Raw genomic sequence first — 26,999 nt, 5'->3', positions numbered from 1 at the left:
GTAGGCTTATAGGATCAGTGGCAGGAGAGTCCCCAATGGCTATCTACATGCTGGAGAGATGGAGGATCCAGAAGCTGCTCAAATCAAGATGGAAGCCACACAACAAAAGGGATCAAAGATGCAACACCAGTCCAAGATTGAAGGCCAGGAGCCTCACTGGAATGTTGCTAGTATGAGTGTGCTGGAGAAGGCTGAAGAAGCTGAAGACTGATGTCACAGGAGTCAGAGATGCACTCACTCAAGCAGACTGGAGCTCTTCAAAGTCATAGGCCAACTTTCTTCATTCCATTTCATGCCTGAAAGGCTACAAGAGTATAGATTGGTGTCATGCACAACTGGCCTGGGTTTCCCCTACTTTGTTTGCTAGCCAATCTGCTAATCTCTGAGATATCCCCACAGACATACCCAGAACTGTGCTTTGTTATTCTTCTAGGCATGTCTTAATCTGGTCAAGCTGACATCTCACACTTAATGGTCACAGAATCTGTATTTTCTTATTTGGTTCACTCACATATCTCAAATCACCTGAAATCATGCTTGACACATAAAAGGAGTCCAAGAAATGTTTGTTGAATGAATCCTGAAAGAAAATCTAGTTGGATATAGAAGCCAGAATTTTCTCTTTAAGCACTATAGCTTGTAGAAGATTCCCACCAAGAAATATTGAAATCTATCCCTTTTAATATAATCCATTGTAGATTTAGAAATTTTGCTTTTCTTACCTTGATTTCTTAAAAATATTGGTTTACATCTCCAAAATAATCTTCAAATTGGTAAAAGGAGTTTCAATACATCTCTGTCTATACCAACAAAAGTTATAGTTCGGGGTGGGTGAAATGGAGACACGTGAATATGAAATTTTTCAATTGTGCATGAACACTTGCTTATTTGTTTTTAGAACATTTTCATAAACTTGACAGCAAGTCAGAAAAAGCTGAGTGAGGTATTCAAAATTTAACTGGATATCATTTTTAATATTCATCAAAGCTGTAACATCTTAAGACTATGAAAACATGCAGAATCACATTCAAAAAAAGACCCATACCTTTTAATAGAAAATGTAATTTTAAATATAGTGAGATTCTATCAGTTGTTTTGAGATAATATGACAGTCTTTAAAAATCAACAGAAAATATATTTACAAATCTTACAAGTCAAAAAGTATGACGTTCTATGAAGTGATCAATCAAGAAGAGGTCTGCAAATTTCTGTGAATAAAGAGAACAATTACGGAGTACATACACAACTCAAAGCCAGATATGGGGCCTACAGAACTGAAGAGAACTACCCTTTGTAAGTTTTAAAGGCTGTAGCATCACAAGTTCAACAGGAAACCCACCATGGTCACACACAAGGGTCCCAGCCCTAAGTAACTTGAATCTTCCATAGAGAGTCATATTTCGAGCCTGGGAAAACACAGAGTTAATCAAGGAAAAATTAAGAGCATCAAACCCTTTAGTGTATGGTTTATGTTAAAATGGAATTTGACATTTATTTAATGGGCTTTTCATGCCAAACATCTCAAATCAAATATTTCAAAGTATTAGAAATGAGTTAACCATTCCACCATTCCCAGGGCAGAGGAGGTGAGCCAATCCCAGCGCCCAGGAGGAGGCTTCCCGCTGCCATTCCACCACTCCTAGGGCAGAGGAGGTGAGCAGCACGGGCACCAGCAGCACACACCCTTATCCCCTGGGGAAATGAGAAGACACATAAACAAGCCTCAAAAACAGACTTCCAGATCACCTACAGCAACTCCAAAGGGAAACAAGATGGAAAAATCTGATGCGCAACCACCTGGGCTCCATGAACTGGCAACAAAAGAGGATCTGGAAAAAATAAAACCAGAAATAATTTCTCAGATAAGAGCAAAGATTGTGCCCATAGTGCAAGACATGATTAATAAATCTAGAGAGGACACAGATAAAAAAAATAGAGGAGCTGAGGAACATGATGGAATCCCAACATAGGAAACAAATGGAATCCATAAAACAGATGCAAATAGATTTCCAGGACATTAAAAACTCCATTGAAAGTCTAAGCAGCAGAATGAGCCAATATGAGGACAGAATTTCAAATATAGAAGATGAGATTGCAATTAGTGACCAGGAAAAGAAAAATTGCTTTAAAATTGTAAGGGACCATGAGAAAGCAATCCAGCAGCTGCTACACGATGCAAAGAAGAATAACATAAGACTGATTGGAGTCAATGAAGAAAGAGGAGAGAGTGCAAATGACATAAAAAAACTGTTCACAGAAGTGATGGCAGAAAACTTCCCAAGCAGGGGAAAAGAACCTGACATACAGATAAATGAGGTATATAGGACTTCAACTAGCCTTGATGAAAAAAAATCCACACATAGGCATATCATTGTTAGGATTCCAGAAACCCAACAGAAGAACAAAATTCCACAATCAGTGAAAGAAACAAATCACATACAAAGGAAAGCTCATCAGAATCACAGCAGACTTCTCAACACAAGCCATCAAGATAAGAAGAGCTTAGAGTGATGTATTTCAAGCCCTAAAGGAAAACAGCCTCCAACCCTGATTGATGTACCCTGCAAAACTATCTTTCAAAATTGATAGAGAAATAAGATACTTTCATGACAAAGAGCATTTTAGGAACTTGATGAATACCAAACCCACACTCCAAAAAATTTTAGACAATATCCTAGGAAAAGACAATGAAGATCACAACCTCAGGAAGCCCAGCAGAACGAATCCATTGGGTGTGAGGAATTGAATGCAAAGGGGGAGAATCCAACAAAAAGAAAAAGTCATGACAAGGCTTTTAAAACTTTTGACTTCATCTCCCTAATGAGTGTATAATTCAATCTTGTTACCGTACTGATTAGCATTTTTCTGATTCTAGTGTTTCACACCTTTCCTTTTGTTGTACTGGCTATTCATCATCTTCTTGTGTCTACTTTTTAATTGGGTTGTCTATTAATGAGCTGTAAGAGTTCTTTATATATTCTGCTCATAGGTTATATGCATTGGAAATATGGTGTGTTTAAGGACTACTTTTCATTTTAACAATGTCATTTAAAGTTCTAAATTTTGATGCAATCTCATTTATCAAATTTTTTCTTTTATACATCATGTTTTTTGTATCCTAGGAAGTACTTGTCTACCCTAAATTCATAAACATTTTCCCTTATAATTTCTTCTTAAAGTTTATAGTTTTAATCTTTCATATTTAGATTCATAGATCCTTTCAAGTTATTATTATATATGGAAATAAAGGGTTGAGGTTAATTTTTTTATATTCAGATACCAGGTATTCTAGTGCCATTTGCTGAAAACACTATCTTTTCCTCAGCTCTTGAATTGAGTTCATACTCTATAAAATGTTAATGTTAAATAATCTTTCAAACCTCAGTGGACCATATATGTGTGGTTCTATTTCTAGATTCTCTGTTTTATTCCAATGATCTTTATGTCTTTCCTTACATCAACACTGCCTTGATTATTTTAGCTTTAGAGGAAGTCTTAAAATTAGGTACTAAATGTCTTCCAACACTTTATTTTCTTTTTGCTTTTCTAGGTCCTTTGTACTCTTACATAACTTTCAAATTTCAATATCCAATTCTTCATTTATAGCAAGTATACACAGACCTGAATTTTTATATATACCTTGTGTTTTCTAATCCTGCTAAATTCAAGTACAAGTTCTAGGGGCTCCTGGAGATTTCTTAGTATTTTCTCTGTAGATGATCATTTCATCTACATATAAAGACTTTGCTTCTACCTTGCCAATCCTATCCTAATTGTGTCATTCTATTGCCAGACTATTTTGGTTTAGGCCTATGTTTCAAAGTTTAATGGACAGATGAAGAGTAGGCATATCTGCCATTGTTCGTCACCTTAGGGAGAAAGCATTTTATCTTCTCCATTCATATAAGGCATTTTTGCTGGAAGTATGGAGTACATGCCTTTAATCTGTTGAGAAAGTTCTGTTCTACTTCTAGGCTCCTGATAGCTTTTGCCATGAACAGCTGTAGAATTTAGTCCAATACTTTTTCTCCAACTAGTGACAGGATCATGTGGCTTTTTCCTTTCCTCTGTTCAAATGATGACTTCTGGGGGTGGATCTTCCAATGCTGAACCAACACTGCCATCCCTATAACAAAACCACTTTCTACATCCTGCCAGATCTGACTTCTAATAGTCTGTTTTGCTAAACAAATTTCTATCTATGTTCATACTTTTTTCTTCTATTATCTTTATCCAGTTTTAGGACTAGCACAATGTTGATTTCCTCAAATGAGGGGACAAGTGTTCCTTCTTTTTTCTGCTTTAAATGTTTGATATAATTTATCAGTTAAAATGTATACAAGCCTGTTGTTGTCATATAGGTAGGTTTTAAAGCTAGTAATATACTTTCTTTAATAGGTGCTATTCAAATTTTATATTTCCTCCAGAGTTAGTTTCATTAATTTGTCTTCCAAGGCACTTCTTAGAAGTTGTCAAATTTGTTTCAAAACAGATTTTTGTAATATGCTTTCTATATCCTTTAAACTCTGTAAAATCTGTGGTAATGTCTCCTAGATCTTGATATTGTAATTTTAAAAATGTGTAACTGATATTGTGTAATAGGAAGAAAAGGTCTAAAGGAGCAGGGGAAGTGGGAGGGGTAGGGGAAAGGAAAGAAGGGAAAAGAAAAAATATGAGAAAAGGAAAAAAATGGAAACAAAGTCTTTGCAAATAGGAAAGGGTGGAGGGGGTGAAGGGAGGGCAGGGGAAAGGGAAAAAAATAAGAACCAAGATACTCATATAATGGTACAAGATCCCAATGATGTATGTAATTTATTTTATACCTAAAACGTACCAATAAACTTAATGGAGAAAAAAAAAGAAATGAGTTAGCTATAGCATTGTGTCAATTTAAAATATGGAATTGAGTCATTGACTTAGACTTCGAGTGTCAAGATAAAATTATGTTACATCTGTGCATAGTATTATAATATCGAAGATAACATAGATTCTCCTTATCAATGTCCTGTGTCAGTCAGCTTTTAGTCACTGTGATAATACCTGAGATAATCGATTTAACAGGAGGGAAGACTCATCTTAACTCCTAGTTTCAGTCCATGCATACTTGGTCCTTTTGCTTCGCCTGTGGCAGCAGAGTACAGCATAGCAGGAGCACTCGGTGGAGGAGGCCTGCTCACCTCATGGAGACTGGGACGTAAAAAGAAAGACAGAGGAGGAGACACAATCTCACAATCCCTTTCAAGGCCTCTTCCCCAGTTATCTCCCTTGTTTCCATTACCCCACAGCTCTGAAAAGTCCCACTACCTCCCGTTAGTGTCACAAGCTGGTAACCAAGCCTTTAGAACATGGGTCTTTGTGGGATCCAAATCATAACATTAAATTTTTATACACATAATAGTTACTTACTATCTTATTACTGTATTTTTATATTTCCAATACTTACGTAGCATGTGGACAAGTTTTATTTTAAGGCAGAGAACTGAACTAAACAGAAGTAAAAATATAGAATCTAGTGGATCCATAAAAAAATTTAAAATAGCACTGTCACATGATCTAGCTATCCTACCACTGAGATATATGCAAAGGAAATGAAATCAGTTTGTCGAAGAGACATCTGCACTTCCTGTTTATTGCAGCACTATCCACAATAGCCAAGAAAGAGAATCAACCTACATGTTCATCACTGGATGTGTGGATAAAGAAAACACTGTACACATGCACGCAATGGATTACTATTCAGCCATTAAAAAAAGAATGAAGTCTTGTCATTTCCAACAACATGGAGCATACCAGGTGAAATAAACCAGCCACAGAAAAACAAATACTACATGATATTTCTCATATGTGGAGTCTAAAGAAACTGACCTCTTAGAAGTAGAGAGCAAAAGAGTGGTGGTCAGAGGCTGGGAAGGATAGGGGAGAAGGAGCAATAGGAAAAGCTTGGTCCATGTACACAAGTCAGAGTGAAACGAGAGGAGCACATACTGTTCAGTTGCACAATTGGGTGACTATGATTATAAAAGTGTATTGAACATTTCAGAATAGAGATTTTGAATGTTCACACCACCAGAAAATGATGAATACTAGGTATGATAAAATCTTACAGTGAACGTTTAAGTTAAAAACTTATATCATACTAGTACTGAATTGATTCAAAACATTTACTTTTCATCTCATTTTGACTTTGATGAAGAGCCAGAAGTTGCACAGTGTGAGGTTTGGTCAATAAGGTACCACCTTGAGGACACCACCTTGACAGAAATTGTAGTAAACATTTTGAATGCTGTTAGGGCATCAAGGTGGCACAGTAACACAACTGAAGACTCTCATGAAAGCGGACTTCCCGAACTGCTCCAGAAAGTGGCAAGAATGATGGGATAACTGTGTTCAAATTGAAGGGAAGTATTTTGAGGGGGATTACTGGCAATGTGTCTTTTACTATAATTTTTTATTCTTAATTTAAACATTCACAGTATTTTATCATACTGAATATATAAGGCAATAAATATTCTAATTACTCTGATTTGATTAGTAAATAATGTACACATGTGTCAAAGCATTACAGTATATTCCATAAATATGTACAATTATTACATGAAAATCAAATATAACTATAATTTATAAATGCCGGCTTATGAGAGTACTAGGTTGAAATGAGGTTTGTCTAGCTTTGCATATGGGGTCAACATTACTCAAAGACCCCTTATAAATGATTGCAAAATCTACTAACTAGGATAACCTATGCAAGACTTTCCAGGACTGGGAAAGAAAGAAAGTTATCAAACCCAAGTTCTTCAACAATGACAGCCATGAAAGGAGTTACAGTCATAGCCCTTAGACCTGACCTCTCCTCCTCTCCTTAGCAGCCACTTTTATCCAGAAGTGGTGCCATTACCGCCATGACCAAACTAAGGGAATTTCTTCGGAGATAACTCTCACTCAGGAGGAGTGATTGTGCATGAGTACTGCTTTTCAAGGTTAGAAGTGCTGCACTCTAAACAACAAGTGCTGAAGGCCTTCTTGAATTCTGAGGGAGATCTACAGTATCAAGTAAATCCAAGAACATTTAGTTAAGTATTTAAACTTATACTTCCTCACAATGACCAATTCTCATTTGAACAAATCAGGCTATTCTTAACTAGATTTTGCTTAACATTTTAGTTGCTTAACTAAGTATATACATACTCATTTTCCCCTGAGTTTTGCAGCAGAAATAAAATTCCACTGGGATCTGGCCTCCTAGATTTGGAAGGGGCAAGAGCTGCGCGGGGAGATGCCTGCTTGTGCATGACTGTGGTGGATTTCATGCAGCTCTAGGCTTTGGCTTCAGATAATTCAGGTTTCGAAGATTGGGGTTGCTGTCAACAGTGGATTTACCAAGGTAAGGAGGTGCTTCTCTGCTCGGACGGGTGACCAGCACCAGGAGTCCCTGATATCATCCTCTCCCATAATGTCTAGACAGAGCAAACATTATTTCTGCATTTCCATGCAGTGCATATAAAAGCTCTTAGACTAGAAGACCTGTGTTCTCTTTCTGGGCTCACTAGTCATAGGCCAAGGAGTTTCAGACTCCCTACTCCATCTTCTCTGAGTGCTCTCAAGTGTAGGATGAAATATTTTGCAAATATAAATTTGAAAATATAAAATGTAATAATGTGAATGTGAAAATATCAATATTTTTATAGAAATGAGCAAAGGGCATAAAATAGTAGTTTGTAAACCTCAACATGCATCAGAATGAGCTCTAGAGCTTGCTTTAAACTTTGACATATGGGCCATGGCCAAGATCTCCTATTCATGGAGTACAGTGGAGAACGTGCTTTTCGAACAGGCTCATGGGTTACACTGATGGTACTGGTCCAGGGACTACACTTTGAGAACTTCTGGAATATGCACTAAAGACAGTTCTGCATTCAGTTAATTTCTAAAATGGGACTACTACATTGTCGTGAGTTGTGGGGAAAAAGTTACCTCTTCTGGCTCCTATTTCTGAAGGTGGTCTGAAGGTGGCCTCCTAGAAGGAAGGATGTCACACTGGCCAAGTCTTTTCCCATCATACCTCCCTTGGGAGTCAAGACAGCCATTGAAGCGCCCTTCCCCTCTCCTGTAGCTGAGCCACCTCTTGACAGAGTGGCTGCTGAATGGCACACAGAGAAGCAAACAATGGCGCAATGACTCCTGGCTGCTTGCAGAGAACAGGGCACATGAACATTCCTGGTTTGAGGTTCAACATCCGGAGTCTCACTGGTGAGTGTGAGTGGAGCTGGCTGGAGACACCCATGCTGGGGTGCAGAGAGACACAGTGCCCACTGCTTTGTGTGCAGGTCCCTCGAGACCCCGGTCCTGTTGGCTGCAGCTGGTCATCCATCTGTCTGCACTTGGTGCAATTAGGAGACAGAATAACATGAAGGCCAAACCTAAGTGATCCTGTTTTCTCTTTCTTTTTTCTTTTTTCACCAGCTGCTGATGGTTGGCAAAGAGATTAAAAGCAGAAAACATTAGAACTCTCTTCCCAATACTAGCAGCAATGAATGCAGAAAGGGGGAAAAAGGTATTTTTATGGTGCTACCAATAGTTGTCAGATAATTATTCTTATTTAATGTGAACAATTAGCCTACTGAATTTACTCTGCATTCCTAGTAGCTGTTCTTCCTGTGCCTATCTTTCATGTGGCCCATTTTCCTCTTCATTAAGTCCAGTGTTCTAGTGTAGTTCAGGAAGGATATCAATAGGAGATATTAGAAATAGTAGATATTTATATTATTTTTCTGTAAATAATTTCTAATTGAAAATTTTAATCTAATATTCTATTTTGGTGGATAATGTTTTGGGGGAATATATATATATAATACACACACACACACACACACACATTTACCATGCTCCTGAAAATATATAAGATACATTAGAATACTCCATTTATAGGCATCTGTCTTCTTTGCAAACTTTGTTTTGGTACCAGGGATCAAACTCAAGACCTTGTGCTTGTGAGGCAGGCACCAGAACCACTGAGCTAAATCTCCGGCCCTTCTTTACAAACTTTGACTTGAGCAATGTACTTTCCTTTTTAGATGACCATGCCCGGTACCAACCTCTGAATTAACCAGGGAATGATGTGCTCCTGTGTGTACTGAAGATGCTTCACTGGGTCTTCTAGATAAATGGAGTTTTCCAATGGAAAACTTAGAAAAATTACTTTTCTTTGGAAATAGCCAGTGTTAAAAAGATGGCCACCAGAGCCCAGAAGAACAATTCCAACTTCAGACACTGGTATCTTCTTTTCCATGCATCTGTTTTTTACTTCAGCAGTGTATGGCATTGCAGAAAATGACACAGCTGGGTTTCCCATTGCATTCAAGATCAACTAGAGCACATCTTCTTCAGCAAGAATGGCCTGGTACTGGCATCCTGGCCACCCTCAGCCACTGGATGGGCACAGTCCAGGGGAAGTGCAGCCCGGGCATGAATGACCCACTGAATTGGAAGACACAGCAGCTGGAAGCCTCCTGCCAACCTCCCAGCTTGAATTTCCTGCAGGGAGAGCTGAGCGACACACTTCACAGCCTCCACCGCATATCTGCCTCCTTGCTGTTTCCTTAGCCCTATCTCAGTACTTTTCCTCACAAAAGCGAGCAGTTCAGAACCTCAGGGAGGAAACAACATTAACAGTATATGATGTGGCCATGCTCCTTTTTATTATTCTGGCAGCGAAAGTGATTCCTATTGTGCAATATCATATTTCTTTCACTCAGTTCTTGTATTTTAGGGATGAAACGTAGTTTTAGCACTGAGTTTTAATCTGAGGAGACCTAATTTAAGGGGGATTTCACCCCTGCTCTCTTCTCCAGAGCATTCCCCTAGAAAGCAGACATCCTGCTGTGACAGCCTGATGGCCCACATATGACTGCCCAGAGGACCTCAGGACTGAATGATTTGGGCACAATTCTAGCAAAGGCTTATTTATGGGAATGAAAACCAGTGGATCATTCTGGGCCTCACCTAAATTCCAACAAGTGATCTTACCCATAAAACTCCCACAAATCATGTTTATCTTATTGGTATAAACTGGGCAGGTCTTTGTCTTGTGTTACAAATGAACAGGCTAATGTCCCTTAGCTGCTGCTTCCTTCCATTAAATCTATGCTCACATTAGTCATGCCTGCTTTGCCTTGAGAACTGCTTGTATTTGCTTGATTGTTGCATTTTTTAGAGTCCAGAGCATGTATGTTTTCTGAGTTCTTTGGTTTTCTATACTCAGTGCAGAACGCTTTTCAAAGCCCAGCAACCTGATTCAAATTGTCTAGAAAGCTTTCGTAGGATCTGTCCCTCGGGCACACTGACCCCAAATAGATTCAGTATTCCATAATTAACCCAGAAGAGCCCATCTCACTATTTTTGGCACAAGATAACTGAAACAATCAGATCATGTATTCAATTGGCATCACATCAGAACAGATTTGCTTCCTTAACCTGAGTGAAAAATAGGAATATCACACTAACTGACTTGCAAAATAGAACGTGTGTTCATTTTCTATATCAGGTAAGCTTGTTGTTGTTTATACAAAGCTTTCCAAACACACCTTATTCATATAATATTACATTTCAGGACAAGGGCAGGTGATTACAAAAATCCTGTACCCAGGGCTCATTTGCATACTTGTCTATCTGAGTCAAATACAGTAATTTAACTTTGAACTTTTCTCTTCCTTCATCATGCTTCCACTTTTTTCTGTAAGACCTCTAGACAATTCAAAAATATTGAGTGTCTACTAAGTATTAGGTACTAAAGCTAGATGCTATGCATGAAGTAACAAATTAAGGCCTTTGAGCTTATACTACAATGTAAATGCCACAAGAGTAAGGATTTGCTTTGTTTATTGTTACTCTTTACATACTATGCAGAAGTAATGGTAGGGCCAAAAACAAAAATCAACTTACCCAGGCATGATTCTGGGTTGAAGAAAACTTCTAGTCAGAAACCTAGATAGCCCTAGGTTATCATTATTTACAGCATTATCATATTGATGGGCATTGTTCTCATATCTTTATATATCCAAGTCTAGATAGGCACGCATAGATATCTATATATACATATAAAAATTCACTCATGCACAATTTATTCTCATTATTTGTATTGAAGTCCCATGAAGTTATCACAAACAGTAAATTAGTGAATACTAAAGCAATGCTCCTAAAAGAATTCCCAGGTTAGGTTCCTAAAAGCACCTAGCTGACATTTTCATGAAAAAAGTCCATAATTTTTTATATGTGTATGTTTCTTATTTGACAAATAAAGTCAATTCATTGACATTAAAAGCCAGCACCACTCGTGTCTGATCCAAACTCAACTCATGTCTAAACAATGTTTTCCTCTCTGAGACACATTATAGACTTCTCATTCTTAGGGACAGTATACACAGATTCAGCACTGCACGTGAGGCCATTTTAAATAGTTAAATCACAAATGAAACAAAGCACCAAAATGCGGGAAACATGGCCTTAACTCCATTGAGAAGGAGATGTTTGTTTACAGCAGGAGAGCTGAAACCAGAAGCCAGAGTGTCACCTTGGCTAAGCTCACTGGGAACACAGGCACCAGGCTGTCATGCCGCCCAGAACATGTCCACAGTGACCTCAAAAGTGGCATAAGCATTGACTTTAGGGTTTCAAGTAAATATTAGCAAGTAAGCAGATTCATAAGAATGAACTCTGTAGATAATAAGGACTGACTGCATACACACAAACACGCATACGTATACAAGCACCTATGCGTGGGGGTGCATGGTTAAAGCCTCATGTAGAGTTCACAACAGCCACCTTTAGCAGATGATGACCTCATCCCTACTTTGTAAATGAAGAAAACTAAGTGGCTACCTGAGGGTGCTTCTATAGAGCTGGACAGACTTTGTTTACCTGATACTCAGTAAATCTGAAGTATTAGTTTTTTGACTTGTTTTTCCTTTATCTGCTAAAAATTTTATTGAAATATAGCATGAAAATAGAAAACTGCACATATCATAAACATATATGCATTTTCATAAATTAAAGAAACCCAGGCAACAAGGGCTAAAGTCAAGAAACAGATCAGACACCCTGGAAGTTCCCTTTGGATCTTTTCTACTCGACACCTGCTCTCCACGGGCAGCCATAGTCTTGACTCCTAATCATTAGCTACTAGTTAAAGTAAGAGTCACATGATGCCCGGATCTTAGTTTCTAATATCATTCCCCAAAAAGAAAAGACAGGGTCCTTGGAGATGTGGCCGATTCTAGAATTGAAGCTGGAAAGCCTGAAGCATCTTGTACTGCTAGAATACGAAGTGATACACACACACACACACACACACACACACACACACACACACACACAATGATGGGTATGTCAAAAGAATGCAGGAAGCAACCGAACAAGCTCCAAGCAGGCAAAGCAGGAACTTGGTGTAAGAAAATAAATTGGATTAAAACCCAAAGTGTAAAATAAATGAGTCTATACTGGTATAAAAACGTGATTCAAAAAATAAATAAATATGGAAGAATAGACAAATCTCCTGTGCAGAGTTCCAAACAATTTATTTGGACAATCCACCTTCAAGAAAGTGAAGACCAATTTTTCCCTTCTTTCCAGGGAGCTATGAAGTTGCTCTCTTCCTATGAGTACAGTTTGCCGTTGTCCTAACTCTTCTCACAATCTAATTTTACTGCTTTCATCTTTATTGAGTTCTCCAAGGAGAAGAAAGCATCCAAGTATTCTGGAAATATAACAAACTAAGATTCAGGAGACCTGAGTTGTCTTAATTCTGACACATACTACTGGGCTAGTCACAAACTCTGGAGCCTCTAATTCTTCTTTGCAAAGCTTAGGAGAGAATTCTCTTTGGGCCATATGAATTTTCATAATTGTGGTTCTATGTACAAATTCTCAAGATTAAGTTCAAATACCAACATTGACATTTACTAGCTATAAAATTCTAGACAAGCACCTTAATCTCCTTCAACTTGAATATCCTTATCTATAAATAGGGTTAGTATTAGTGTCTACATCTTTAGATTTTTATAAGGATTAATGTATACTACATTAAAACATGACCTAGAAAACAGTACATTCTAGAGCAGGGGTAGTGAACCTATGGTGTGCATATCATAGAGGGCTGTTTGTTATCACTGAAAGTTCTAAAAGGTTCGCCATCTCTGTACTAGAGAACAACAATAATAATAACAGCAATAATATGCCTGCTCTTGAAATAGAGTGCCCTGGTACAAAGCATCATCTTCAGACAAGTCTCCATTGAACAACACAAGGATCTCTTTCTCCACCTTTCCTCTCTGTATGTTTTTCTGGCTTCTCAACCACTCGTCTGATGGACATATTCTCTCTTTCAATATATTGGTAGATGTAATTGACCAAGAATTAAGACACCACTGGCCTAGTGTTGTTTTTCCTCAAATCAGTACATTTGTCAGTGTCTACTTCTCTCCTTTAATTCAGTTTTTGCCGTTTGCTGGGAGGTCTTGCTCATTTTTCCCAATTCCATATTCTTGAGGGACTCATAATAGTCCCCACTTTGGGCCGTAAGCTGAAACTGGAGAATTTCTGCGGTTATTTTGAATACATGAACAACTCTATGATTAGATTTCAGTTGCATACATAGCAATATCTGCATAAAGATCTTTAAAACTTGATATTGAGAAAGAGATAAAATAACCGAAGAAAGGACAGACTGTCACCACGACAAATTGAAGAAAGATGTTAAGCAGACCCATTTCTTTATAGACAAAGGCAAATAGAAACGTGGCATCTAATTATGGGCTTTATTCAATATATAATTTCTAGACAATATTCTAATACTAGAAAAAATAAAATGAGGTTCAAAAGACACTATTCATGAAATTTACTTTTGTATTACGAAGTTTCTCTATGAAAGAACTGACACAAACTCCAAGTCCTCCCCAGCTGATACACAGACGACCTTGGCAGGAAATCATAAGCTCCCTTGGTCTCCTTTTTTTTTCTCATCTGAATGTGTAAACGCTAAATTTCCAATAATGCAAAGATTTTACAAACTGCTCTTTTTTATTAATAGTCATTATCAAGTGTTTATGACATGCAATAATACATGAATACATGTATAGCCACCACTAATTAAAAAATCAAATGTTGATCATGAATTAAGTCCTGTGCGTTGAGCTTCTCCCCACTCAAGACTGCAATGTGTACAAAGATCTTAATAAGTTATTCTTCTATAAGGTTCAGGAAATGCAATTAATATTCAATAACTTGCCCAGAGTCCTGATAAGAAAAGTCAATATTCAGTCACAGGTGACTAACAAGGAAAATTCACCCCCACAAATTGTTAAACAAGCTAGGAAAAAAGTGACTGCAGATACTGTGAGATAAACAAGGCTTTCAAATGAGTTCAGGGAAATTTGTCCAAGTGGAGAATATATGTTATTATTTCACAGTATGTGAAAGGAATAACCAGAAATAGTCTTCTCAAGGAAAAAAATCGAGGTCTTTTAAGATTAAGAATTAATTTTCTAATGACAAATATTCCTTCAGCTTTGCACATATGTCTAACCATATGGGAATTGACAGATTTTGTAACTATTACTGAGTTTTACTATACCTGTGATCAAAAACCCATTTTTAGTTTCATTTTTAAGATTTGTTGATTTTATCATGCTTTGTTTTTAAAAATAATTTATTAGAGAAAATATAGAACATTTTATAGAAGTAATTTGGAGTATAAACTGAATTTTTATCATTGTAACTCAGACTGTTCCTTGCTATGAAAGTAATTAATGCAAATTATCAATAAGATAAATAGCCAATTATCTTGCCATCTGCTGGGAATTGAGAAAATTATCTCCCTTTTATAAAAAGGAAAAATTCTTTGTGTCTGCCAAGTATCATAAAGATATTAAAAACCCACACAGATATTTTCTAAATTGACTATTGTAAAGAAAATAAAACTCAAAAAAAGAAAACAGGAAAATGAGTAAAGCAAACTATTAGTTGTATCAGAAAGCTAGGAAATAAATGAGAGGAAAAAACCCAACAACTAACCGAAATAACTCAGGATTTTGAATGCAATATTTCTTAAGGAATAGGTACTATGGTTATAAAATATCTAATATATTCAGATAATTCAAGAATTAAAGGTAAGGAAGTTGGATAAAGCAATAGCTGGTAATGGTTAAGGATTAATGATGGCACTCAGATATTGATATACTTACATTTTCCATAAATGCATCTTGGAAGATTACAGTGTTGCTAGAAAGAGTTGCTCATTTTTGGTTCTTAAAGGAAAGAGATAAGTTTAAGGTAAGATTTTTAAAATGAGACACCACGCCTACCCAGGCATAAACTCTATGAAAAGAGAGACTGTTTCTAACACGCTCCCTTTTCTTCTTCCAGAATCTAACACTCAGTAGTGCTCATTAAATTCTGGTAAAATGAGCAAATATTCATGAAATCACAAATGCAAAACTACAGTTCACTCAAAGGCAAATTGATGGGAAATGAACTCTAAATGCTTATATTTGAGACACTAACATGTGAACAATTGCTGTAAATAGCAATAAATAGCAACTCATATCCCTATAGCCCAGGGAAAATGTAAAAAATATTGAGTAATTAGGATCAGTTACTCCATAGAACAGTCATAGCTCTTTATGCAATTTTTAGTAATCATTTCTGAGCAAGCACGTACCTAATCATTTCGGAATAATTTAGATTAAAAATTCATACTCTTTTCCTTTAAACTCTGCATAACTCACCCTGAAGAGAAGCCAACTCAGTTTCTCGTACCTCCTACAAGTGCACAAGACTTATGGGAGGAAGACTTCCGTTTCCCTCCTATTCTCCTCCAAAGCTCAGCCCTCCCACCATGAAATAAAAGCCCCAGTGTTGGAACTTCCCATCTCTACTTTATCTGTCTCTTCTATCAAACTTCTAACTTTCCCTGATATCTGCTGAGGATTTGGATATCTCATAGCTATTTTCTTCTGTACCTCCATCCTTGAAAACACTGTGAATGATACCCATGTCTTAAGATAGATGATTGATCTTAGACACTGGCACTGAGTGTTTAATACCCCTGACCTCCTCAACTTCAGATTCTGACTACGCCAGACTTCCACCCTATCCCATAGCAACCGCAGAGCTTTGCTTTCCTTGCCATATCTTTAACTTCGTCTTCTATCAATGCACACTCCTGGCTTCTCTGCCACCTACACTTAAAATCCTTCACTCTATTTCCCTACCTCCAAGTCTTAACCTGCAAAGCCCTCTGCAATTCTGACCCCACCCACATAAGCAAACTCTCCTCTTTGCAGATGTCCTGGAAAGCAGCTCCAAACTTCAAACTCACTGATCTTTTTCGTCCTGCATTTTTTCAGTTCCTTCCCCCTCAGCTCCTAAAAATTCCTCTGTAAGCATTCATTTCAGTTAAAAGCCTTATGATGCCCCACCTGCCCAGTCTGATTTATTTGCTCCTCCTTCTGGTTCCCAACATACTTTTTTATATGCTTCTAGGATATACTTGCTATGGCAGGAAGCACATCTTGCTCATTTTTGTGACTGTAACACATAGGACAATATTAGAAGACAGTAGCTAGCTCAAGCCCTCAGAATGCTTTAGAGAAAATATTGAGAAGTGGCACTAGAGAAACTGGAAATAACATTAATTCCAAGCTTTAAATTTTCCTATACTTAAAATTTAAATTTTTCCCTGGTTTGTTAATGCTGCTGGGCATTATTACTCACATCTAAATAATGACTGAATTGGGGGAGGGGCTGTAGATGAATGCTACAGTTATTATACAACTATGATATAAAATATTATAGTTGATTGGAGGATGATCAAATGAGGGTGTTTTCCAACTTAAAGAGGGAAAAAAAGAAATGGATGAAAGCATGTATTCCTCTAAATTTTTAAAGTCAACAAAACAGTTATTTTTGTTCCTGAAGGAGTGTTTTGAAAATTGTAAAGAGGCTCACAACCTGGTTAAATCTGAGTCATCAAATGAATTATTTAAAACCAGAAGTTTGAGTTAGGTTTCGTTGTTATGTAAGAAGCCAGCTAGCAAAACAAGTCTTTAAAGAAAAAAGGAACTGATTAATCTCATCCAATCCACATGTTACTATGCCATTATTAAATCACAGCTAAAGCCAGGCATGGGGGATTGCTGCCATGTAAGCATTTACATTTTAAAATAGAATGATAGCTAGGCTCATCCAACCCATGGAGTCTTCTTCTCCATATCTTATTTCTCCTTTAAAATCACCACCAGTTCCCTGTTGGTCAAAAGACTGGAGCTGCAATTCAATGTGAGCCACAAACTGTGGAATCTTGGGTCAGTCAATTGACCTACACAGGTCTCAGTTTTCTCATCTGTAAAACGAGAAAAGATCATGTGAGTGATTTTCAAATACTGTGTTATTCCACAGAACTTCTTTTTCCCAGAGGAGATCTTACAGGGAACCCTAGTATGGACCACCTGAAATGTAGCAGCTTTGGCAAAAGAAAGATGAAGATTCAGCCTCCTTCCTCTTCCTCCATGCATACCCTAGAGCTCTGGGAAAGAGTGGGAAAACCAGCCACCCATCGTGAGCATTGTCTTTCTCAATGAGTATGGTGGATTGAGGTAGCCTTGTAAGTAATGATGATACCATGGCAGACACCAAGTTAAGCACCCACCTTAGCTCATGAGGAAAATAACACATTTTCCTGGTTCTAACTGAAGGTAAAATGGGAATCTTGTCCTGAAATGACCTTGGAAGAATATGTCCACCGACTCTACTGATTTGGAGGTTGACTATGTTAAATAAAGGCGACCTGAGGCATTGACTGTGTTAGATAAAGGTAAACTGAGGCATAATAAAATTGGTAAGAGTTTATTCAAGCAAATAACATTCTTGAGCAGAGCAGCTCGATACCAGAAAAGGCTCAGGCGCTCCACGAGGGAGCGCAGAGGGGAAGCTGAGGGGTCGGATGCGGAAGTAAAGCACAGAAGTCACTTGATCGGCCACAGTTATACAGTTGCTTTATTTGATCTGAAGGACTAAAAGTTTGTTGGCTTCTCCTGATTGGTTGAGCTTAAGTTCTGACTTTCTTCAGTGTGGGCTCGTTGCATAATTAGCTCAAGTTAACCTTTCTTCGTGTTTGTGTATTTACTGAATTTTAGGTCACTTGTAAGGTCTAAGTAGCATCATCTGCTGAGAGATCCTTCAGGTCTGCTGTGCACTGTATTTTAGGGAACAACTCCCTGCATGATATTTCTGACCACCTCCCTGCCCCGCACCCCCACACTCAGCTCCTCCAGGGACTCCCATGGGCCCCCGGGCCCAGAGACGCACTTGGCTTCCCCTCCTCCACCGCCCCTGCGACGTGGCCTCTTCCATGACCTCGCCTCACCCCAAGCAGGGGCACCTGACTCAGAAGCTTGGGAACTCAGATTCTGCAGCAGCAATAAGAGAAATCTCGGAATAAAGGAACCTCTGGGCCCTGTATAACCCAAAAATCTCTAGATTTCTCACATTACCCTACTCAATTAAAATAAGCCTAGGCTTTCCTTCTCTTCTCACCCACATTCAAAGATCCAGTGCGTCTGAAACTGAATTTTCCTCACTCTCCATTCTTTAGACAAAGTGAGAAAGTGCTTTCAAAACTAGCTCTAAATATGGCACATTTTATCTCTTCGAGGGGAAAAAGGGAGAAAGAAATATCTCACTTTCTTGCTTCTACAACTTACTTCAGAATTTGCCGAGGAATTCCCACAGAATTATTGCAATTAGAAAAAAGAAAATCCTATTAAACTAGGAAATGTCCACACATTCTTCAGCACCTGAAGACCAGGAAGCAACTCATGCAGCACGGATCACTTTTTCTCTCCTACCCTGGGATTCTCCTGTAAAACACACACACACACACACACACACACACACACACACAGAGAGAGAGAGAGAGAGGAAAGCAAATGTCACAGAGCAAACACAAAGCTGTCTCCAAGCTCAAGGAATTAGAATTCTGGCCTCTTGGCCTGTTCACTCTCTAAATGTTTACCCGCCCGCCCACACTTTCAGACACCCCAGACATGTACCTTGGAGCTCCACATTTCAAAAGTGAGAAGGCAAATGGTACCATCCAGGGGTCTCCAAGGTGACCTCCCTCTGGCCCTGTTGGAAAGGGGCTCTGTCTCTTCCAGCTGCCCTTCTTCCTCCTTCAGACCCATCTCCTGGGTCCCACTCACTCCCACGGGGGGCCGGTGATGTGGTGGCCTTGAACTGCAGATCCCAGACTTCCTGGAGCTTTCCTGGCTTTGTGAGTGTCCATTTAGTAACAGGTGAGTCATTCTGCTCGAGGAGCTGATGAAATACCAGTCTCTTGCAAACTTCCTTTGGCCAAAGTGCTAGCTCAACACAGGACTCAGCACCCCAAGGAAATGGGGAAGAGGGTTACTTGTCAATAATCCATGAACCCAAAGAGCCCCAGACATCTGTCTTTGCAGCCTAGTCAGAACTCAGGAGAGGCTGAGTCACTTGGTGACATACGTCAGGTTAAATAGCTCTTTCCAGAGCCTACCCTCTGCTGAGACTTTCCGGTACACAGGCTGACTTTCCTTGTGGCCCTTCCACCATCTAGGGAGGTTTTATACTTAGAAATCTTCAACAGGAAGAGTAGCTACTCTTTTGTACAGCTCTTTTCTTTAAAAAGATAAGTGAAAAATAAAATAAAACAAATCATTGTGTTTGTGAAAGAGTAAGTCTTCTACATGTGTGAGCTATATGTGTGTGTGAGTGCATTGTATGAATGTGTGTGCATGTGGGGTGTGAGTGTGTAGCCATAGGTGTGCATGGGCACATGAGTGCGTATAAATACATGACTGTTTTAGGTCCTCTTCTTTTATACTCCTTTTATTCTTCAACACTGATGTTCCAAACACTTGCATCCCCACCATTGGCAATAATTTTATGCCAACTTTTTTTCTGCGAAAATTAATTCCAATCTTTCCATCTCAGTGATGAGGTACAACACGATTTCCATATCGATTCTCCAGCAAATCAAGGAATAAATAGCTCATGTGAACACTTCCCCACATCACCGAGCTCAACTCATTAACTCCAACTTTAACCTTTTTTGTTGGTACCGGGGATCGAACTCAGGACCTTGCACTTGTGAGGCAGGCGGCAGAAGCACTGAGCTAAATCCCCAGCCTTCCAACTTTAACTTTTAAATGAAACATCTCACTTATTAAAATCTTATTTTCCTTTGTGAGTAAAGCATATAAGCATAATTCAAACTTTTCTTTCTAGCTGAAGATCATAGTTGGGAGCCACTGGTATTTTTTCTTCTCTGCTGCAGTGTAATCCACTCCCGCTGAGCCAGGACATGCAGGCTGACAACTTCGTACACAGCAAAAAGGTTCCTGTTTTCTTCTACCAGAAACTGGCAAGAGCTCCCTCCTGTCACCGCCTGCCAGCTGCTGATAGCCTGGTAAGTTATTAGCTCCATCTGCAGCCAATCAATCACCAGTCCTACACCTTTCTACTGGACCATCCTTCTTTCATTCTATTTTGATTTATTTTCCTCTCTTTCTGCCCTCTTCTCTAAGGTCCATTCCCAGCACTTCTGCTTTTTCTGCTCTCTGGCTGCCCTGGCTAAAGGATGTGCTGTTTGCTTCTACTCTGGTCAGGGACACTGTCGCCACCTTGGGGTCTTCCTGTCTCTAGTGTTCACTTGCTCACTTACTGTTTACTTACTAGCATTTACTTTGCTTGTTTTGTTGGGGGGATTGGTTGTTTTTGTTTTGTTGTGTTATTGGGGAAATTTTTTAAACCTAGCTCCCTTTGCTATCCTTTCTTCTCCCTGCCTCCTCATTTCAGGTTTGGTGCATTCTGAGGATAGGCGCTTGCCCCAGTGCTGCCCTCTGGATGATCTGTGATCTGCAATTGTTTCCTGACAACTGGAAGAATGAGAGCTCATTCCTTAAAAATATACTATCCTTAAGAAGAGATGAAATCAGCATATTTGGGGATGAATACAAATTTTTGCTCTAAAAATGAAAAGTGTAATATAAAATATAGGCAGAGGAATCAGCAGAATATCTGCTGCAGAAACTGAAAGCTACATGTCCCCCCCCAGTGACCCTGGAATCCACAGAGGTGTTGCAGAACCCTGTCCTTCCATGACCTCCTCTCCCTGTGGGGCCAGACTGTGTCCACTCTGCACAGTCGGGGAGCGGTGCCACCCCAACCCAGGGCTTCTTCCTTTCAAGGAAAAACACTGCTTCGCTTTCCACCACTTTCAGTCACCAAAAGTGTCACTTGTTCAAAATTGTACAAAATCACACTTACATTTCAACAAATGCAAATTTATTAAAAAATAGACACAAGTGCCAAGATTGCATTTGCTTATTCAGATATCCAAACTAGTTCTCTCACAAATATTTGTTGCAATTACTTTTGAATTAAACTTTAGAGCAGAGAAGGAAGATGTACATCTATGAGTTGTTCATTCATTTCCACATTTCAGTTCCTTTGGACAGTAAATCAACGTAATGACACTTGGGCAGTCCTCCGTAGATTATTATCAGGCATACCTAAAACATGAGTGGGACTATTCTGGAGAAGTCCTAGCATGTGATAATACCTTGCAAGGAATTAACTGTCAAATTCCTCTAATGAATATAATCACCCACCTTTTTATTCCACTCTCCAGTCCATCACTTAGCTAATTAATTCCTCCATAAAAGTGAACATATTCAGGTCCGTAAGTAAATTAAAAGCATTGGCCATAACCTCTTAGGTTCCAGTTACAGCTGTACAAAGTTAATCATAGTCTCACCTGTCAAACCCACTTGTTGGTCCAGTTAACACAGCCCTGGTCACCTAGGGGAATGACAAAGCTTGATTCCAATACACCAACATCCTCAACTCAAGTGTCAAAACACACACACACACACACACACACACACACTTCATTCAATCCAGAAGGTGATTCTGGCTTATCAGAGAAAAAAATGCACCTCATTTCACTGATGAGCAAATCTGAAGGCAAAGTTGAATGATTTCACCATTAGAAAATGGACAGGAATTTCACTACCGAAACCAGCAATGGTTTGTTGTCCCAAGGCATCAGTACATAGAAAGCTGTCTGGCATTGAAGAAGGCTTCAGGAGACAAAGACTATCATACAGTTGGAAATAATCAGTGCATAGTTTGATCCACACCATGGAAAAGTCTTGAGTGAATCAGTAGAAGACTCTAACAGCAAAGGGCTTATTGTACATGAGAAATTGTAGATTCCTTCTAGTTAATGACAAGATGAAGCCCTAAGGCCAATCAGGCTTCACACCACAAAACCTGGCTTGCTTAATCCAGTGTAATACCTGCTTGTATGAGTTTCCTAATGATGACATAACACAGCATCACAGACTGGGTTGCTTACACCGCAGAAATTTATTTTCTCATGGTTAAGAGGCATCATGGTGACTTCCAAGGGGCTGAGACAGTCTGCTTTGTGCTTCTCACCCAGTATCAGTGGTTGCTGGCGACCTTTGGTGTCCTTGCCTTGTAGAAGCATCACTATCATCTCTGTCTTCACCACCACAAGACATTCTCCCTCTGAGCTCTGTACGAAAACTGCCCCTTTCCAACACGCCAGTCCTGTGAGACTAGTGCCTAGTCTCATGACCTCATCTAACTAAACTGCAAAGATGATTTCCAAGTAGGGCCATATTCTGAAGGACTGGGGGTTAGGGCTCCAACATCTGAGTTTAAGAAAGTCAAGGGACACAATTCGCCTGCTCACATCTACCCTAGAGATTATGCTAAGGTCCAGGAGAGGGCAGTGAAGCAGTTAAAACAGGAGTGGGTTTGCCAGCAGCGGGATATTCAGTGTTATATGGAGCCACAGTAAAATTGAGACATAGAAATGGGTAGCTAGATGGGGTTGGTCATAGAATTTTAGGGTTTAAGGTCAATGAGTCTCCTATATTCTGTATTTAGAATTCAGCTCACTTCCTCCGAAGATGAAAATCCATTCAAAAGGATGTGCAAATCTCCCTTCACTTATTTCCACCCTAACCTTGCATAGGTCAATGTTGTTGGTTGTTTTAGACAAAAGAATTAAGAGAGTCAACAAGGCATCAGGTGCTTTCACTTCACTCAGGACAGAGGCAACGGGAAAGAGCCTGCACTAGACCTTTGTGTAAGCATTTCCTTTCTTCTATGTACAACATACAGATTCTCAATGGGTAAAACCCTTCTGATACAATATTACCAAAACATGATTTTGAATTCCAAATAGGGAGGTGGTGGAGCTCAGTCCCTCTCACTCCCTTGAATATGGGCTGGGTCTAGTGGCTCACTCCAAAAGGAAGGGGAAGAAAGTCAGCTTACAATGCAGACAGGTGGTTAGCATGATCTTAACGGAGTGACCAGCGTGACACCACGCATCCTAAGTCACATGGACACGGTGTCACTTGGGATGTGATGGGAGGAGAACGGTGCTTTGTCTTTGTGTTATTCTGTCCTCAACCCATCACCCAGTCTTAAAAGGAGGAAAACATCAGACAAATCCAACATGAGGAATAATCTATGGATCGCCTGACCAGTAGCCTCAAAACTGTCAAGATAATGAAAACAGGAGAAAAGTCTTAGCCACTGTCACAGAACTGAGGAGGCTAAGGAGACTCAGAACTAAAAGCAAGGTGGGATCCTGGGTGGGATCCTGGGACACAAAAGGGAAATTATGGAAAAACTAATGAAGCCAAAGGCAGGTAGAGTTCAGCTGATTTGAACTAAGGGGATTACTCAGACTTGTTGACTGTACAATGTTATGTAAAATGACTATGGGGGAAACAGAAGCTGGATGAGAGCTATGCAGGGACTCTTGTAACTCTTCTATAGATCCACAATTATTTAAAATAAATTATATCACAAATAGAGATAGAGATAGATGTATATTATAAAGCTTAACATCAAGCCTTACTCTCTACAATATTAAGTCTCAATATGAACCCACATTTAATATTCTATGTATAATACAGAGTCTGAAGTGTAACCCTTTAAATTTGAACGAAAAGTAACAAGCTGCTACTACTTACTTTATTAAGACTTCAAAGTTCTTCTGTGCTGGAGAGTGTTAAAGGGTCATAGGCTATGTCAGGGTTATTCATGACAGAAACCTACTAAAACCCCCTGCTCGTAAAACAAAAGCTCTTATTCTTACCACAATTCAAAAGACAATGTCTATCACATGTCAGGGTCACTCATTCTGAACCAAAAAAAAGACTGTCAGAGTGGGTTTCAAATGCAGTTCATGAGAACCTCATTTTAGTGACTTCTCCTTAAAATTAGCTTTGAGAGTAGGAGACCACGTTGGAGAGTTAGCATGTAGTTTTCCTTTGAATCCATTTTCTCACAGTTATTTAAAATGTAATGCTCTGGTTGTTTGGATTCTCAGGAACACTTTGTTTACATGTATATGAAGAACACTAAGGAAAAGGAATTTATTTCTAGGTTCATGGAATTTTAAAAAGAAATCAAGCTGACATGCACTATAAAGTCAGAGCATCATAGACACTAACAAAGCATCTGCTTCAGACCAAAAGAAAAAAATAGTTTGAGTGTTCAAGAAATGTAGAGGTAAAAAAAGAGCTTCTATGAAGGATTTATCTTACTGTCTGAACCATATAACAAACTTTGAAAAACCTGTTAATTTAATTTCTTTGGGAACCCGAGACTTCCCTAACTCCACAGTCCAGTTTGTTATTTTGGACCTGGAATTTGGTTCTTTTAGCCAAGTCATCATCTACCCTATAACAAAGTAGAGAGACAATCCTCTTCTACACTTCTACCAACCTTGCTAACTTCAGCTACTGAATAGAGTACTTCTAACTCAGGCCACAGATAATGCCAGTTGTGGTTCTAGATCCCCGACTTTCTTCCTAATTAGTATCACTCGCACACTTCAAATTCCCTGAGGTATGTTCCATGTTCTTCCCCCAAGTGAAATATCATTTGGGAAGCAGATATCTGATAGCAAGTTCTTTTCTACAACACTTCACTCACAGGATGTCTCCAGGGATACTTCCACAATGCTCCTAAATATTTGTCCTTCTTAGCAGGACCTGCAAACTTCACAAGGTCTACTTACAGGGCTTCTATCTCCCCCTCCAACCATCCAACAAACATTTATATATTGAGTCCCTAAGTTGCTTAAGATTCTGCCAACGTATCAATTCTATTGAATCAAGGAAATACAGTTTAATTCCTCTTTTCATAGAAATATGTTTCTATGAAAATATAAGTTCCCTAGGAAATGCAGTAAGCAGAATTCCTCTCCCACCCAAAGATATCCATGTTCTAATTCTTAGAAATTGAATACTTTAAATTACAAGAGGACAAGGAATTACTATTGAAAATGAGATTAAGTTTGCTAATTAGCCTTTTTAAAATAAGGAGAGTACCCTGAGTTATCCACATGGATTCAATGTAATCACAAGCTTCCTTAAATCTGGAAAGGGGAGGTTGATGAGTTGAAACCAGAGCGATGGAGGTTTTAGGAGGACTCAGTGGGCCAGTGCTGGTGTTAAAGATGAAAGAGGCCATGAGCCAAGGAATGAAGACAACCTCTAGAATCTAGATCTCTAGAATCTAGAACAAGGATTCTCCTTTAGAACCTCCAAAGGAGAATGCAGCCCAGAAAACACTTTGATTTTAGCCCAGGGAGGATCGTTTCCATATTCTGACCCCAAAGAGTCAATGGTTATACCTTTGGATTCTCTTAAGCCACTAGGTTCTTGTAATTTGTTACAGAAGCAACTGGATTCTGGTATAGACACTATTTATAAAGGTCTATTCTTTTCACTAAATTGGATCCCTCTTTCCTCCAGAATTATCTTTGCATTTTCATCTTGATGCTTTTCATTCATGCTGACAATATTCTTTAAATGTGACAGATCCTTTGTCATCTGTTCATATTTAAGTATGTATATTGGTAATATAAGACTTTGCGTCCCTCCCTTGACAGGGAATACTGTCTCCTACCTGTATGAACAGGACCCAGAGGTAGCAAGGGAAACACTTTTATAGTGCAAGTATACCCAACCACCACCTTGTAATAGAGTGCAAGAAAAAGAAGTAAAAGGGATACAAACAGGAAAGGAAGAAGTTAGATTATTTCTATTTTCAAATTACATGATTCTTTACATATAAGATCCAAAAAACTCCACCAGAAGAATGTTAGATCTGATAAACAAATTCAGCACAGTGACAGTTTACAAAATCAACATGCAAGAACCAATAGCATCTCTGTACTCCAATAATGAACCCACTGAGGAATAAATCAAAAAAAAACTCCATCCACAATAACTTCAAAAAATAAAGCATCTAGAAATCAGCCTAACTATGGAGATGAACGATCACTACAATGAAAATTACAGAGCATTGAAGAAGAAATCAGAAAATGGAAAGGTCTCCCTTGTACCTAGGTCAGCAGAACTAATATTATTAAAATGGCCATATTATCAAAGATGATCTACAGAGTCAATATGATCCCTATTAAAATACCAACAGCAACATTCTTCACAGAGATAGAAAAGAAAATGGAATCAGAAAAGACACAGAATACCCAAAGCAGTCCTGAGCAAAGACAGCGATGCTGGAGGCATCAAAATACCAGATTTCAAATTGTACTACAAAGCCATAGTAATAAAAACATGGTACTGTAGTACTGGTGCAAAAACAGACATATAGAACAATGGACTAGAACAGAAGACACAGAAACCCTTGAACCTACCTTGGAGGAAAGATAGCCTCTTTAACAAATAGTGCTGATAAAAGCAGCACATCCCAAGCTCTTCAGTCAGATAGCTGGACACCCAGTACTACCAATGTGAGCTTCCAGACTACTGTGGGTTAGATCCAGACCATCTCCCAAAGACCCATCTGTTGAAGGCTTGGCCCTCACCCTGTGGTGCTACTAGAAATGCTGG

At 38.8% G+C, this 26,999-nt stretch overlaps 1 long non-coding RNA gene across 14 annotated transcripts in view; it reads right to left on the bottom strand.

Annotated features, from left to right (window-relative positions):
• Positions 1-19,597, bottom strand: part of LOC101703710 (uncharacterized) — a 119,599-nt gene extending 100,002 nt beyond the window's left edge. For 9 of the 14 annotated variants that reach the window (XR_015442207.1, XR_015442206.1, XR_015442197.1 and 6 more), the window contains exons 1-5: positions 19,101-19,597; positions 17,206-17,392; positions 15,234-15,296; positions 406-5,187; positions 239-304 (exon numbers count right to left, since the gene is read on the bottom strand). This is a non-coding gene — a long non-coding RNA (uncharacterized LOC101703710). Of the gene's footprint in view, positions 1-238; positions 305-405; positions 5,188-15,233; positions 15,297-15,776; positions 16,579-17,205; positions 17,393-18,752; positions 18,909-19,100 lie in introns of all 14 variants that reach the window. The other 5 variants (XR_015442200.1, XR_015442204.1, XR_015442196.1 and 2 more) reach the window with 5 other exon arrangements.
• Positions 19,598-26,999: the final 7,402 nt, after the last annotated feature.

The sequence above is a fragment of the Heterocephalus glaber genome, unplaced genomic scaffold (genome assembly GCF_053883595.1).
Source record: "Heterocephalus glaber isolate CG9 unplaced genomic scaffold, H.glaber_assembly_v1.0 deba00001538, whole genome shotgun sequence".
Lineage (NCBI taxonomy): Eukaryota > Metazoa > Chordata > Mammalia > Rodentia > Bathyergidae > Heterocephalus > Heterocephalus glaber.
Note: the sequence above shows the minus strand (reverse complement) of the source record. Positions and strands in the feature narration are given on the sequence as shown.